This window comes from Tupaia chinensis, unplaced genomic scaffold, assembly GCF_000334495.1.
Source record: "Tupaia chinensis unplaced genomic scaffold, TupChi_1.0 Scaffold144031_1, whole genome shotgun sequence".
NCBI classification, from domain to species: Eukaryota; Metazoa; Chordata; class Mammalia; order Scandentia; family Tupaiidae; genus Tupaia; species Tupaia belangeri.
The window spans coordinates 7,006-24,943 of record NW_006203883.1 but is presented as its reverse complement, the minus strand read 5'-3'; the positions used below and the strand labels follow the sequence as shown (position 1 = coordinate 24,943).

At 39.6% G+C, this 17,938-nt stretch overlaps 1 pseudogene; it reads right to left on the bottom strand.

Moving 5' to 3' along the window:
• Window positions 1-418, bottom strand: part of LOC102490315 (nucleolar GTP-binding protein 2-like) — a 33,517-nt pseudogene extending 33,099 nt beyond the window's left edge.
• Window positions 419-17,938: the final 17,520 nt, after the last annotated feature.

Sequence of the window (17,938 nt, the reverse complement as noted above, 5' to 3'; positions counted from 1 at the left end):
AAACCTCCCAAAAAAAAAAGAATGTGCACCTTTGGGTTATGAGGCTGGATTCGGGCCTGGAGGAGAGACACTGGCAATTTGCTTTGCTTCATGACAGCTTGGTATGGATCCTTCATGACCACATCCATTTCCTCTTGAAACGACGACTGCTTAATCACCCGTGTGTTTCCAAACCATTTAATATTTGGCTCTACTCTTGCCTCTGTGCCAGGAGCCACTGTTGATCGATCTCACAGGGGTTTACTCACTTTACCACGACCGTTCTTGTACGCCCTCTGCCTGTACATGTTCAGGCGCCAGATGGTGGCCCGGTCCCTCGTGTTCTGACCTCCTGCTCGCTGCACACAATCCGGTTTGTGCTGGCCTTGGAGGGTGCTCCGTCCAAGGTGCTCTGTCCTTTGTACTTGGGCTTCACCATCTTGCCTGTGGGGTGGGGACCGGGTGCCAGATCTGGCTTACTAGGGTAAATGACCTGCAAACTCTTTTTTTTTTTTTTTTTTCCCATGGGGTATGTGTACTTGCCAGAGAGTAACAAAGAGAAAGAGAGAGAGACAATAAGAGGGAAGGTAAGAAATCACCCCCTAAGGGGGATAGCCATTCTCCTTAATCTCTTCTCCATTTTTCTCCTGGAATTTTGGCCACACACTCACATATACTCAGCATGATTTTCAAGCTGCCAGGTCTGGGACTCGAACTGCAGCCAACTATGTGGTAGTCTAGTACCTTAACCACCACATCACCTGCTGGCCTCTGAAAAAGAGTTATCACTGATGCAAGAATCAGTGTTGGTGTGATAATGACCAACATCTCTACCTATCATTTATTTTATCTTCAGAAAAAAATATTAACTCTGTGTCAACATTCATAGTTAAAAGATTAAATAAGTTAGTGGATAAGATGTTCAAAAAAACTCTTGAGTGCACCAGCAGTTAGCGTAATGGCTATGTTGCTGGACTCCCACGTAGTCGACCGTGGTTCGAGTCCCAGACCCAGTGGCTTAAAATCATGCCGGGCGTGTGTGCGTGCGTGCCCAAGATCCCAAGAGGAGAATGGAGGAGAAGGGATTGTGGCGTGGCCATCCCCCCTGGGGGGTGATTTCCTGCTTTCTGTCTCTCTGTCTCTCTCTGTCTGTCTGGCGAGCGCACACGCCCTATAACAAAAACCTCTCCAAAAAAAAAAAAAAGAAACTCTTGAGGACTTAGAGAAGTAGGTTTTCTTTACTATGAGGTTACCTACCTAAAACATACAGATGTAAGTTCATCCTTTAAAAGTATCTCTACACAAGTTTTTTTAAAAAGAATTATTTAATTTAATTTATTCATTCATTTATTTTAATTTGATCAGAGAGAGACAGGGAGAAAGAAAGCTGCCAGGTCTAGGACTTGAACTGTGGTCAGCCAAGTGGGAGTGTCCAGCACCTTAACCACCACGCCACCTGCTGGTCCCATCTACACAAGTTTTTTTAAAATTCCCTTATTTACTTACCCATGTTATAGTGAACAATTTTAATACAATATAAGGAAAGTTTATTTTAACAATATCTTTAGTGGACCAGTCAGTGGCTTGATGGTTAAGGTAACTGGACTCATGACCAACTGTGTGGTTCAAGTTCTCAACTAAGTGACTTAAAAAACACACTGGTAGGACCAGCAGTTAGCATAATGGCTATGTAGCTGGACTCCCATGTAGTTGACTGCAGTTTGCGTCCCAGACCCCGTGGCTTGAATTCACATCAGGCGTGTGTGCATGCACGCCCAAGATCCTGGGGGGAGAATGGAGGAGAAGGGATTGCGGTGTGGCCATCTCCCCTGGGGAGTGATTTCTTGCTTTCTGTCTCTCTGTCCCTCTCTATCTGTCTGGTGAGCGCATGCGCCCTAGAGCAAAAACCTCTCCAAAAAAAAAAAAAACACACTGGTGCATGTGCATGTATGCCCAAAATCTTGAAAGGAAAAATGGAGGTAAAGGGATTGTGGTGTGGTCATCTTGATGGACATGTACACTCACCAGAGAGAGACAGAGACATGGAGTGGAAGGAAAAGTGAGAAAGCAAGCCGCATTATGGATGGTCACACTGCAATCCCTTTTTTATTGTCCTCTTGGATTTTGGCTATGAAGACAACTGCTTGAAGTGTGTTTCTCAAGCCACCAGGTCCAGGATTTGAACTATTGGGTTGTCTGTGTGGGATCCAGCTGCCTTAACTACCAAACCATGAGCTGGCTATATGAACTTTTGAAGTGCCCTTGTGTTATATAATCTGATTGCCCTATGTACATCAGATCGACTGTATGGCAATCTGTTTCAGTGTTTTTCAATAAGTCTGCAAAATGGCTCCATAGCTGAAAGTGTATCACTGTTTTGTTTTGATACTAAGATTGGCAGAATCTAGCTAGAACTTTGACCTCGTATTAATGTATATTCTCATATCTACCATCTGAGTCATTTGGCCCATATTGTCAGATCAAATTGGTCAGTTTTCTTTATCTACTTCTCAATGAGTGAAATAGGAAAAAAAGTTCTTTGGCTGTAGAATCTATTTTGTATATATTTTCTCTATGGAAGAGATTTTAGAATTTATAGAAATATTTTTAAAAGGTATTTATGAGAATAGAAACTGGTATCTTTCATATACATGCATAAGATGTGAAGATTTCATTCTCAAGGAGGAAATCTGGAAGTAGACCATGGATTTCATTAAAAGGCATATGTAGGAATTTTTCAGCCATTGGCATATTTGACAATTGGCAGCATAGTCTGTAAACAGCCTTTGGCTGAGAGTCAAATGATTTGTGCTGTAATTTACTAGCTATTAGAGAAACCTTGGATAAGTGACTTAATTCCCTTAGTCTTCTTTTCTCATCTGTTACATGGGTATGAGCACACCTTCTTCAACTAATTTAGGATGTATAGTTCGGGGGTTATAATGATAAAGGAGGTAAAATCTTTGTAAAAAGTGTATGGCATTTAGATACAATCACTTTAACATGGCAATTAGGAGTCAGTAGTTTTGGTATATTTGGCTATAGCCTTTTTTTTTTTTTTTTTTGGGGGGGTTTTTTTTTTTTTTTTTTTTTTTACTATAGGGCACATGTGCTCACCAGACAGACAGAGAGAGACAGAAACAGAAAGCAAGAAATCAAGAAATCACCCCCCAGGAGGGATGGCCATGCCTCAATTCCTTCTCCTCCGTTCTCCTCTCAGGATCTTGGGCACGCACGCACATGTGCCCAGAGTGAGTTTAAGCCACTGGGTCCGGGATGAGAACCACGGTCGGCTACATGGGAGTCCAGCAACATAGCCATTACGCTAACTGCTGGTCCCTTGGCTATAGCCCTTTTAATGATGAATTAATTAGGATAGATTTGAGAAAATCTATCCTATAAAATAGGAAAAAAAAAACCCTAAATAGTAGTGGGAGAAACAATGTATTTTTCTCTCAAAAAATATAATAAAGAGGTAGCTCTCATGGACTGGAATCAGTGGGCCAGATCTATCCTTCATCTCCCTTACACTGGGGCAGCTTCTATCCTTAGCATCATCTCTGTGAGTTCTGGCCATTGTATCTGTCTTCTCTGCAAGGGGAAGAAGCAGGAAAGTGGAAAGGGTAAAAGCGCTTCTGTCTCAGCTGAGTCATACCACCACAAAGGGCATTCCAGGAAAAACACAGGACGACTTCTGCTTGACTGCGTGAAGAGTTGGGAAAATGTATTCTTTTAGCTGTGGTCATCAGTAGTTTACTGTGGTCCAGAAAGCAAAACAGCAAACTTCCGCCTTTTTATTTAAAAAGAGAGAGAGAGAGCGAGAGAGAAAGAAACCCAGATCTCTTTCTAGAGGCTTACCCTATTCTCTCCCTGAACCCCCCATGCTCCCATTCCATCTCAAGCTAACAAATGTGGCCAGGTTCAGAGATGGAATTAGGAATGAGTGGATGTGCAAAGACAGTTCAGGCATATATACTTGAAAATAATAAATGTGTTTTTAAGTTTTGATAAGGTCTCTTTGATCATTTGAAAATATTACATGTTCATTCACTTATTAACTTTTGACAGATACTTATTGACAGAACACGTTCTGGGAAAAGGTTCATATGGATCATTACTTCAGAATGTAAATGCACTGCAGATACTGAAGGAGGGTAAACTGAGAGTACGAATAAGTTGGATAAAGATGTGACATTTACATGGTCTGGTAGAAGGTAGAATTTGGGCTAAGATCAAGGATTAGTTTTATAGAAGTTTAAGAACAGTGTGCTTCCTATTAGCTAATACTGACTAGCAAACCTTACATCTCACTGAACACAACTGTATATGAGGTTTTGTTCCTTGTTTCTTTTCCATCCCTCAAGTCACCTTATAGGATTGAAAAAGAGTTGCCAGTGTTAGGTCATGCAGGGAAAAAGGAATGAGAACCATGTTCACAAAGACATTTCCTCCTTTTGACTATTAGTCCCTAACGTACATGAAGTGATTACCACTTTATTCAAACAGCATAGCTAATATCCTTAGCAATGATAGTGAGAGACTCCATAATGTTCCCAGGAGATCTGTTTAATAGGGAGAATGTCAAATATAATCTTCTTCTCAGTTTTTTTTTTTTTTTTTGGAGAGGTTTTTGCTATAGGGCGCGTGCGCTCGCCAGACAGACAGAGAGAGACAGAGAGACAGAAAGCGAGAAATCACCCCCCAGGGGGGATGGTCACGCCGCAATCCCTTCTCCTCCATTCTCCTCTCGGGATCTTGGGCACACACACACACGCGCCCGGCGTGAGTTCTAAGCCACCGGGTCTGGGACGCGAAATCGAGGTCGACTATGTGGTAGTCCAGCGATATAGCCATTACGCTAACTGCTGGTTCCCTCTCAGTTTTTACTTATGATAAAACAATGCCATTTTGTTCCTAAAATAGTCCTGTCCTAAATTATGTTAGAATGTAGTTATAGTTCTGTTTTTTTTTTTAAAGAATTATTTATTTAATTTTCTTTTTTCTTTATTATTATTATTTAAATTTACTACAAGGTATGTATGCTCACCAGAGAGAGAGAGAGAGAGAGAGAGAGAGAAAGTGAGAAAGTAAGCCACCACGTGCAGAACTTGAACCATGGTCCGCCATATGTGAGTCTAGCGCCATAACCAGCACACCACCTGCTGGCCCCTACGGTTCTTTCACTAGCAACTATTTCCTTTCTGTAAAACTTCTTTTTTTCCCACTATGAGGATTTGGATTCCATTTCATTCTTGTTGACTACTTGTGAAAATGTGACAATCGCATCCAATAATAAGCATGAAATGAGGCAAAAGGAAATAGAGTATTAGGAAAAGGCCAGATCTTTTATAACCACTTGCCCATCTCATCTGTCATGTTTATGGGACCGCAGTGACATGCTGCCTAAACCTATTGAACCAACAGCAAAATTTCCATTTCAACCTAGTCTACCTCGATCTATTAATGGCTCCTTTTACAATGAATAAAGTCTGGGTGCATTCACTTTAGATAACTATCTATGTTTGTAAAATCAATTTGGACCCATCTCGGCCTCCAGCCTGTGCCAAGAAGAGGAGAGTTTATTACTTGCCCTCAGGGCTCTTGATTCATGTCCTTGCGTGAGCAGCCTGTGAGCCTGCCCTGCATTTGAGAGGAAGCTCCTTGTATCGGAGCACATGTGGTTTGGCAGGGCCCGGTGTGAACATGTAAGTGCCAGTAACCATGCTGTGTTCCAGCGCTGCACACTCATTGTAATCACAGCCTGATCATTATCATGTCTCTGGCAGGGCCCGCTTCAAAGGAGCTTTGCCTGTGATTTGAGGGAAAGAAGCCAATAGAAGACACATCTAGCAAAAATTGTTGGCATTGCTTTGTGTGATTCAGCTTCAGATTATTCCTATAAAGGAAGAGAGGGCAGAGGGAGATGGTCTCAGACATTGCAACATCATTACGGTTGAGGGTGTTGGGATGTTTCTGCTTCATACAAGGTCTTAAATAAATGAGCGTGCATTTATTGCATGTACGGAATGCCATGGTGTCTCATGAAGACACAAAAGGCAAACATCCTGATCTTTGATGAGCTGCAGTTTTATGGGAGAGATGGGATAAACATAGATGACAGAGGACAACAAAATGAGAGTTTATGATTAAGAACTAAGTAAGTAATGTGCTTTGAACTGTAATTGCTGTGACAACTAAGACAGAGATGTCAGGGTTTACTGGTTCATCTTTTCACAGCAGAAACACCACTGGATGTTTTTGTAGGTAAATAAAAGACAATGTAACTTATTCATTCAACCAGCACTGGATGACGACTAAATGGCTTAATACGCACTCAGAGATAGATTCCACGTAGGTAGAACTTCTGATATGATTGTTGCGACATAGATTACATTGCATATGTCTGAGTTTTGTTTTGCAAATTTAAATTTTCCTAGGGTCAGAGAGAGAGGTTAGTAGACTGAAGGTGAGCCAGGCTGAATGGCGACAACACAGCTGAATAGGCAGCCACTAATTAGCTCTAGTCATCATCAAAGATGATCCAGTTTAGTGTTGCTGAGTCTTTAGTTTGAGAGAAGCCAGAAATAAGAATTTGAGGTGAAATTCCCTAATATCTAAAGCACTCTTGTGATTTGGACAGAGCAGTGTCTGAACTGCAGCCCCACACTGTAGGCCATGTGCCCACTGTTTCCGAGAGATGTCAGTAAGGGGTGCTCTGGGCAGCACAAGCTTTCCTTCCGGCTTTTCTGACCTGCACTGGGCTTCAGGGATGGGATTATATGTGTCCTCTGAGAATACTACACTGTGTAAACACTAATAAATATTAATTTCCCAAATGCCCCACGCTAGAAGGAAAATAAGAGATATATAGTATTTGAGGTGATTATGGAAGTAAAGGTCTAATGCAGAGCAAGAGCAATTAGCTTTCAAACATCATTCCCAATGTTTGCTGCAACTTAGGGGAAGAGCATAGCTCTCTTTTCTTGTCAGAAGGCTTACCCAAGTTCCTCTCTTTGGTCTGCACTGATTACTGACTTCATAGCCAGGCTTTGCTACTTGTGTGAAACTTCTCTGTGTCAGCAAAATAAACAGGGCTTTCAATGCCCTAGTTCAGTTGCCCCCAATCCTCAGAACTCAAAAGGTGCAGGTCTGTGGCCTATTAGGAGCCAGGCTGCAGGCAGGTGCCAGCTTGCCTGGTCCAGCAGTGGGGTTTGGGTGGAGGACAAGTGAGCGAAGCTTCTCTGTGTTTGGAGCCATTCCCCATTGCTCACATTCCTCCCAGACTCTGCCTTCTGTCAGATCAGTGGCGATATTATAGTGAACAAATCCTATTGTTATAGGATTGTTTAATTGGAGCATCGGAGCATTTCTATGCAGTAGCTTTGGAAATGGGGTGCTCAGAGAATGTGGTACACTTGTGTCATCTCAGCACCAACCCCTTATCCCCATCTGTGAAGGGGTTATCTTCCCCAAGTCCAGTCCTTGGTGCTAGGAAGGTTGGAGAATGCTAACCTAATACTCCCTGCTGTATTTTGAATGTCACCTCCTCCCTCCTAAATTAATTTGTTGAGATTTGGTTGAAACAGGATCAAGAAAGTGAAAATTTAGTCCCATTATTGGTGTTGAAAGGTGGGGCTCTTAGAAAAAGATTAGGAATAAGGTCATTAGGGCATGGCCATCATGATTGACTCAGGTTTATGAGGCTTATAAAGAAAGGGACTGAGATCAGAACTCACGATCTACCCACCAAATGTGGCCGGGGGACTCTGGATCTCCAAACTGTTAGCTGAATAAACCTCGGTTCTTGGAAGTCACCCAGTCTCACTTATTTTTCTGTTATTTACAACAGAATTAACTGAACACTCCCCATGCAGCTCTTATCATATGGGTAATTCTGCTGTCCTGAGGCCACCCACGCTTCCCAGCAGAAGCTCTTTTTACCACTAATGCCCAGAGACTCTGAATATGAAGTGAACCTGCTCTGCAAAAAGGCTGTTTTGTTGAACACCCCTATAAGTCCCTAACTTTAGTTCTATAGGACTAGCACATGGACAGAGACTCTTCCCTGGAGTTACTCTAAGTGATAGCTACTCGAGGTCATCAAGACCCCTATTTTTCAGATCAAATCTCTACTTTTTTAAAGATGAAATTTAAATAAAAAGTAAATTAGGGAGAGAGAGACAAAAATTATAGATAAATTCTATATTTACATAACTTTAAAAAGTACATGGAAAATGCATATTATAAAAAAACTAAGCATAGATTTCAAACTTTTTTTGCACCAAACTGAATTTATACTTTGATTCCATTTTTTTCACAGACTTTTTGAAATCTCTTTATAACCTTGAAGCTTATAGGAATGTCTTTTTTTTTCTTCTTCTTCTTCTTTTGGAGAGGTTTTTGCTATAGGGTGTGTGCACGTGCAAGAAAGAGAGAGAGAGACAGAGAGATAGAAAGCAAGAAATCACCCTCTGGGGGGATGGCCACACCACAATCCCTTCTCCTCCATTCTCCTCTCGGGATCTTGGGCACGCATGCACACGCGCCCAGCGTGAGTTTAAGCCACCGGGTCTGGGACTCGAACCACGGTCAACTACATGGGAGTCCAGCGACATAGCCATTACGTTAACTGCTGGTCCTAGGAATGTCTTTTAAACCTTCTAAATCTCACCAATATTTTTCTAGAGGCACGGTTTTTATGTTTAGCCATTTATGAGGACTTGTACACATGATTAGTTTTCATTGGAAATTGGAAATGCCTTCTCAGAGAAGGATATTTAAAACATGAGTAGTTAAACAGGTATACAGTACTCAATTCCTTATTTCAAGATTTCTGGTGAAAATATATAATTCTCTCCAACTAAATTTCCAACTAATTCTCCAAGTGGTTCGAATTAAGGAAATTGCATTTTTATATCCAGAGCTAATATTAAGGGTAACTTACATTAGCTAAATAGTTTTCTGAGAATGAACTCGGTATGCAAGAACTCCATATATATATATTTTTTTTTCTTCATAGAAAATACTAAGAAACCTGACTGTTAAATTTGTGCAGTGCTTTCAGCCTAAAGTCCTAATAATACATTGTAAGAGATCAGCAGGTGGCTTGGTGGTTAAGGTGTTGGACACTCCCACATGGCCGACCACAGTTTGACATCTGGACCTGGTAGCTTGCTTTCTCACTTTCCCACTTTCTCTCTTTCTGTGTGTGTCTCTCTCTGGTCAAATTAAAATAAAAATGAATAAATAAATTAAATAAATATTTTAAAAAAAGAATAAAACATCAACCCTGATGGTGATCACTTGTCTTGATCAGTATTTAAAGGAATTGAAGGAATGAAGGGTTGGGGAACAGCACAAGCCTACTGCCTCCACCTATTAACATTAAAATGTCATTGGTTCCCACCTGGGTTTCAAATTCAGGTGCATTAGAGATTCACAGTCTGGCAGGATTCATAGATGTTTTCTTTAGCTGTGTTTTGGAGCTGTAATGTTTTGAGAGTGATTTTGAGAGCACACAGCTGGATAATAAACTGGTACCAGGTTCCTAAGTTGAGGACCGGGTAAACCAAGAAACATGACTGGATCATGCTGTTAGAACGACATAGGATATACCCTTCAGATCTTTTCAGTGTTCAGATAGTTGTTATTGCTTTAAAATGCCATCTCCACACAGTTTCATTCAGCGGGACGATTGTCAGAGCAACTATTCTGGATCGTTTATTATCCCCTCTAAGGACCTTAAGGAGAACTAATTTTGTCAAAAAAAGTACTTTAATAAGATATTTTTAATAGGGCATTTTTTTTCTTTCTCTTCTTTTTTTCAACTTTTATTAAAAGAAACCAAATCCAGTAACTTCCAATGCCTTACTAAAGGGTTGCCTCACAACCAAACCATCATTTCTGCGGGAAAAAACATTGGCTTCAAATATCCTTAAACTTTGAGATATTTCTGAAAACTTTAATCATGCTATCTCAGAAGGAACAGAATGCCTTACATATACGACATCAGAAAAATGAAGAAAAATGACATTAAACTCAAATTTTAAGCAAACACAAGTGGTGAATTTATCTAATATTACTTAATGTTATAAAAGAAAGAAAAAATTGTTCTTTTAGATTGACTTGTCCTTATTATTATTTTTGTTTTTGTTATTGTTTGCTATCAAAGCCTGTATTTTATATGATACTGGAAAAAAAAGCAAAAAAATAAGATATTTATCCAGACTTTATTTAAGTTCTGAGACCAGGAAGCTTAAAGTACATTTTTTAAATGATTTCATTTTTTTGTGTTTTTATATTCTTTCATTCTTTCAGGTAAGTTTTGCTGAGTGCCTGTAATATATGTGGGAACTTCCAAAGTTCATGGAAATTGTATATTATTGAAAAAGCTATGCATGGATTTCAAGATTATTTTGTATCAAAATAAACATGTACTTTAACAACATTTTTCATTAACTTTTAAAATTTTATTTTAGTTTATACTGTAAGGCACCTGTGCTCACCAGAGAGAGAATGAGAGAGGGAAAGTGAGAAATCACTCTCCCCAGGGGGAATAGCCATACTACAATCCCTTCTCCTCTTGTTTCCTCTCAGGATTTTTGGACACACAAACATATGTGCCCAGCATGATTTTCATTTCTTTCATTTATTTTTTTAGAGTTATTTTATTGAACTATTAATTAATTAATTAATTTAATTTTAATGTGACCAGAGAGAAACAGAATGAGACAGAGAGAGAGAGAGAGCAAAAGAGAGAGAAAGGGAAAGTGAGACAGCAAGCTGCCAGGTCCAGGACTTGAACTGCAGTCGGCCATGTGGGACTCCAGCACCTTTAACCACCATGCCACCTACTGGTCCCAACCTGGCATAATTTTCAAACCACCAGGTTAGGACACAAAGCATGTTGTCAGTCAAGGGGATCCAGTGCTTTAACCATACCCCCTGCTAGTCCTCCACTAACTTTTTGAAGTCCTCTTGCTGTAAACCTTAAACCAATAGGGACACAGCGACTCCTGCCCTTACAGAGCCTCTACCCTAGTCCTAGTAGGAAAGCAAATAGTAAATTGTTATTCATTAGATTGTAATAGTTGCCTTGGAGAAAAAAAAGATAATAAGAATAATGAAGTGTGGTGGAGGGATCAGCAAGTGCCTGAGGGGCAGAGAACAAGAGAACAGAATGTGATTTGGGCTTTAAAGTAAGTATTCAAGGGAAACCTCACAGCAAAAGTGACATTTGAGCAAACACTTCAGAGAAATAACTAAATGTATAGAGAAACACATAGTTTTCTTCTTCCTTTCAAGAGGAATTAATCTGAAATTTATACGTATTTTAAAAATGGCAATACTGGGGTCAGCAGATAGCATGGTGGTTAAGGCGCTGGACTCCCACATGGCCAGCCACAGCTTGAGTCCTGGACTGGTGGCTTGCTTTCTCACTTTCCTCCTCTTTCTCTCTCTGTCTGTCTCTGGTGAGTGCATATGCCCTATAGCAAATTTTAAAAAATAATAATGAATAAAAGTAAGTAAATAATTCTAAAAACATAGAAATGGCAATATTAGCATAATTCATCCCATGAGGCATTACAGAGAACATAGCATACAGACCACTATAGATCCGCAATCATCCCGAAAGATGGCCCTGGGGTTCTCAAAGATCTTAAAATCTTCTATTTTGTTCAGGGCACTTTTAGAATTCAGTATAACTTTGTTTTGTCTTTTTAAAAATTAAGTCCTTTTGTGTACCTAACTTTAAGACTTTTATTTATTAAACAGAACATCTCATTTCCTGACCAGGATCATAACACCATGAACAGTATAAAGAGTCCTGAAGTGAAACTGAGATCCAAGTTCCAGGATGAGAGTGGTCACTATATATCTTTATGAGTCCTTCAAGTTTTCTTAAATGTTGTAAATATCATTTCCAAAATTCCATGCTTTTACCACACATTTCTGTGCCTTTTACTAAAAAGGAGCCGCAGAACAATAACTGTTTTGTGGGAAGTTCTATGGATGACTCAACAGGACCAAACAAGGACTCAGGAACCTTCCTCTATACCCAGACCCATGTAAATCCTATTCTTGAATTTTCAGCTGAAGTAATTTATTGCAGAACCTGTTAGGGACCTTGCCAAGTCCCTACTATTGCTCAATCCCTACCCTATTGCTTAACCACATGCCAAGCTGCTTCATCTTCTGTTATTGTTCCCCAGAAGTTTACAGCTGCCCTTCATTGCCCAAAGCCATGCTTTGAAGTGGCCGATGCTTGTGGTTGTCCTGTTTTATCTCACTGTGCCCAAGTTCCGGGAATCCCGAGGTAATCTTGTTCTTCATATAGTAGCTTTGTGAAATTTTGCTGCAGCATATCTGATTGAAGAATTAAAATGAAAACTGGCTTTGTACTGGCACTAGAATGGTGTTATATATTTATTTATCTTATTTTTATTTTGACGGGAAAAGATATTCACTGTTAATCAGAACTCAAAAGGCAAAGCCAAATTTAATATTTTTTTCTACTTCTACAAAGATTACTTCAACCCAGATTAATTTCTTCTCCCTTTTTTTTTTTTTTTTGAGAGGAGGGGACTGAGAGGAGGAGCATGGGTAAGGCCAGCCCTGTGGCCTAATGGTTAAGGGAGCTGGATCCCACATGGCTGACCACACAGTTTGAATCCCAGCCCTAGCAGCTTAAAATGTATGTCAAGCACATGTGCCTGCCTGCCCCAAATCCCAGTAGAATGATAAATAGTGGAGAAGGAGGAGAATGGCTTGTGGCTTGAACATGACTCATTGCAGGATACTTTCTCCCTCTCTCTTTCTCTAACTCCTTTTGGCGAGTACAGGTGCCTTCTGGGGGAAAGAAAGGAATAAAGAAAGAGAGAGAAAAAGAAAGAAAAAGAGAGAGAAAGAGAAAGAAAAAGAGAGAGAAAGAGAAAGAAAAAGAGAGAGAAAGAAAGAAAGAAAGAAAGAAAGAAAGAAAGAAAGAGAAAAAGAAGAAAGAAAGAAAAAGAAAAAATAAAAGGAAAGAAAGAAGAAAACCAGAGGTGTAATTTGGAAATGAACTGGACTGAAATTCCAAGTTACACTTACTTGGCCTAGGAATTTGGAAAAGTACTGCTGTTGCTACAGCTCAATATTGATTATGCACAACTACCTGATATGATTCCATTTCCTTTAAAATACCTATTTTAATATCCATACATCACAATTTCGTAAAAATTAATTGAAAAGGATACGTGTAAAACACATAATCACTAAAATGCCTTAAATTTGAAAGGATACTGAATTTCTCCATTTGAATTATCATGGTTGACTATTAAACCAAATATAATGATAATGATTTCATGTCTATAACTTGTATCTCATTAATCTTCTAATAAAATTTGTGAGAAAAAAGCCAGTGCCACAAATTCCTTTGTCCTCAGTGCAATATCTGAACTCCTTGAGTTCAATGAGTTTATGATTTTAAACTTAGCTTTTAGTATAGTGCCAGACACTTAAAGGTTGCTCACTAAATATTTTATGAATGTGTGAGCTTCTTCATTTATTTGCACCATTTAAAATTCACAGATGCAATGTATTAGCCCAAGTTAGTTTTCTTCCAATTAAAGCTCTCCTTGGTAAAGGCAACAATGCAGGGCTGCCTGAAGTAATATGGACCTACAATACTTACCTCAGAACTATAATTGTGCGGGCCATAGCAGCACACCAGTAACCTGTGCAGTGCTGAGGCCACATGGGAATGACCCAGGTTCATGTCCTGAAGTCTCCCTGTACATGCCGGGCACCCATGCATACCCATAATCCTGACTGGTTAAAACTGGGAATGAATCATAGTCTGAGGACTCCATTGTGATGTCCCTCCGACTCCCTTCACTTTCTCTGTCTTTATCTCTCATGGAAAAACAATAGGCAAAACTTGAAGAAAGAAGAAGAAAGGGGGGCCAGCAGATGGTGTAGTGATTATGTCATTGGACTCCTGTATAGCTGACCATGGTTCAAGTCCTGGACCCAGTGGCTTGAAACTCAGGCTGGGCACATGTGGATGTGTGCCTAAGATCCCAGGAAGAGAGTGGAAGAAAAGGAATTGGGACATGGCCATCTTCCCAGTGGGTGAGTTTTCAATTTCCCTCTCACTATCTCTGTCTCTCTGGTAAGTATATGCACCCTAAGGCAAAAACCTCTACCAAAAAAAAAAAGAAAAAGAAAAAGAAAAAGGCACAGAAGGAAGAAAAGAAAAGAAGCAGAACAGATGCACAAGAAGAATTCTAATCTTTGGAAGCCCCCAGCCTCACATTTCTGGGGTATATTTGGTTATATCTTAATAGTTTAAGGGAGATAGGCTACCCAGAAAATGATAGTCAAATTTAAGAATGTGTTTTAAATTTATTTAATAGTATATAAAGGCCCAAATGGGTATACCAGAGATGGATTCAGGTTTAATCTAGAATTCTATTAAAAGTCAGCTCTGTTCCAAATAGAACTGACAAATATCCAAAAAGACTATATTTGTGTTTCTTAGGTTCTCCATCTTAGTTTTAGTAAATGACGTATTTAATGTTTTGAAGGAAAACTTTGAAGAACTTTGCTTATATCCAAGAATCATAATGCTAATAATGATTGTGAAATGGCTTGCTTTTTGGGGATCTTTAAATCCTTATATTCTTCGCACTGGAAAGAAGAGAACTCATCAGTTGTCTAATTAAATACAGTGAGGTACATTCAATTATATTGAGCAACTGTGAAGGAAATATATTTGGCCTAGGCCGGGGGATCTCATATTTTAACTATGGGTATCAGTAGAGCAATTCATCAAAATTCCAGTCAGTCTGGGCGTGGATCAGGAAACTGTATTTTTCACAGGAAGTCCAGGCAATTCTGTTATATACCAGTAGTCTACTGATTTCAGTAAGAAAAACCCTGCTCAGACTGGACTGTGTAGCACTTATTTAGGAAAAAGCATCTGGTTTTCACAAACACAATGGAGTTTACCATTGACTATCTTTTTCAGTATGAGAAATCACGTAATGTCTTTGAATCTCAGTTTCCAACTGTAAGGCAAGACTGTCTTTTTTTTTTTCTAAAAAGAATTATTTTATTTAACTTTATTGATTTATTTATTCAATTTAATTTGACCAGAGAGGGACAGAGTGTATGTGTGTGACAGAGAGAGAGAGAGAGAAAGTGAGAAAGCAAGTCGCCAGGTCCAGGATTTGAACCATGGTCGGTCATGTGGGAATCCAGTGCCCTTAACCACCACACCACCTGTTGGCCCCATGGCAGGATTATCTTCACTGTAGAGGAAAGATAAAATGAGATATTATACTTAAAGCACTTTGTAGATTGAGAAGTAATCACTGAATGGGAATTATATATTTATATTTAATTTACATATTTATACATTTGTACATATGTATTCGAAACATAGTAGGTAACTTCATTCTAACTGAATCCATTTGGTATAAAGTTCTAAGCTAGGTTCAGCTACTCTAGCTAGTGAAGACCTGGTATCTAAAGCTGTCATTTACTTTTGAATCAGATCAAAGAATTTCTTCAATGTTAGGGTTGACAAAAATTCTTGAAGGGAAGGTATAATTTTATATATTCCATTGTTCTGAATTATAACATAAGAAGAAAAAAAATCTTCATCTATTTCTGGCTCTATAATTCTGATTACGATGCAATGTTATTTCCCACTAGAGCCAATTGAGGTGATTAATACCTCAAACACTTAATAACTGTAAATTAATCTGCTTTGAGGCCCCTTTGAATTCCTTCTGTAAATACAGGGAGCGGCTGGAGGGTTTAATAGCCAGGTTGTTCCAGCAGCCAACCTGGAGATGCGAGTACACTTTATTATACTCAGAAGTCTAATAAAGGTTGCCTTTATTAGGAGTAACACTGGGAACACCCAGTGAGATGCCCTAGAGGTTGATGGTTCCCACATTCTTCCACAGAGCTTGATATCCGTACCCTTACAGCTTTATGTTAATGCCCTCTCTTTGACTGTTTGCACATCTGTCTCCCACCAAAGACATACGTTATAGTTTTCTTATTTTTGTATCTGGAGGACACCGTCAGGCCTTGCATGAATGAATAAACAAATGACTATTCTTAAGCTACAGGCTCACCTCCTGGACTGAGTAGTTCTGTCCCGTGTTGTTTCTTTACGTAATTATACAAACATGTGCCCAAATATTTAAAAAGACAAAATCTGTTCCATTTGTGCAGGTAATTCTTTTAAAATTTATGAAATATTTATACAGAAGTAATTTAACATTACAGAGTAGAAAATAATTGTCCTTATGATTTGTCAAAATAAGTAGATGTGGGCCAGTCTCACAGTCTGGTGGTTAAGGGATCTTGAATCCACTTGGCCAATGAAAGTTCAAATCCTGGCTCTAGAAGTTTAAAAAAAAAACATATTGGGTGTATCTATGCACATGCCAAAAATTCTGACAAGATGGAGAAATGGAGGAGAAGGGATTGAGATGTAACCACACCCCATAGGTGGGTGCTTTCTCTTTCTTTTTCTCTCTCTCCCCTCTCTCTCTCTGTCTCCCTGTCTCTCTGGTGGTACACGTCCTCTTGTAATTAAAAAAAAAAACTTTCTTAAATTAAAAAATAACAGATGCAAAGAGGTATTTTATAGTTTTCTACTTCATTTTCAAGTGCCTCAAATCTATTTTAGCATGTGTATATGTGTGTGTTTGTGTGTTTATTTGCAATAGAGACCGCATGTGTACATAAAAGAGAAAGAGAGAGAGAGAGAGGGAGAGAGAGAGACAGAAACCCCCAACAGTGCCTGGCAACACTGCTACCCCACTTCCTCAATCTTCTAACTCTTTAGGATCCTGGTACTCATGTACATAATCAGAGTGTTTTAGGTTGACCAAGCCTATTTTTTTTTTTTCAAAGAGAGATTTTTGCCATAGGGTTTGTGTGCTTGCCAGAGAGATGAGAGAAAGAGAGACAGAAAGCAAGAAATCACACCTTGTGGGGGTGGGGTCGTGACCACACGGTAATCTCTTCTCCTTCATTCTCCTCTCAGGATTTTTGGGCGCACATGCACATGCACCTGGTGTAAAATTTTTTTTTTTTTATAAATGTCATATACACATGTTTATGACATTTACGTTTCTTTTTTATTTTTTGGAGAGGTTTTTGTTACAGGGCGCATGTGCTCACCAGAAAGACAGAGAGAGACAGAGAGACAGAAAGTGAGAAATCAACCCCCAGGGGGAATGGCCACACTGCAATCCCTTCTCCTCCATTCTCCTCTCGGGATCTTGGGCACGCACGTACACGCGCCCGACGTGAATTTAAGCCACTGGGTCCAGGACTCGAAGCGTGGTCGACTACATGAGAATTCAGCGACATAGACATTATATTAACTGCTGGTCCCTCCGGTGTGAATTTTAAGTCACCAGGCCCAAAACTAAAACTGAGGTCGACGACACAAAAGTAAAACTGCGGTCGAGGAGTTGAGAGTCAAGTCATGTAACCCTTACACCACCTGCTGGGCCAGGCCTATTTTTAGGAACAGGTCTCAAATAACAAAGGCCCAGGAAATATTTTAGGATGATTTAACATTTACTCATAGAAAGAGTTAAAGTTAATTTAGCTTATAATTATCATGAAAAAAATTCAGTGCCTTCTACTAAGTATACCCAAAAATATGTCAAAAAGAGTGGGTGCAATGGACCTTTCCAAGTAAAATACGTACAACCTTTTTTTTTTCTTCTTCTTCTTTTTTGGAGAGGTTTTCACTATAGGGTGCGTGCGCTCGCCAGACAGACAGAGACATAGAGACAGAAGGCGAAAAATCACCCCTCAGGGGGGATGGTCACACTGCAATCCCTTCTCCTCCATTCTCCTCTCGGGATCTTGGGCACGCACGCACATGCGCCCGGCATGAGTTTTAAGCCACTGGGTCCAGGACGCAAACCACGGTCGACTA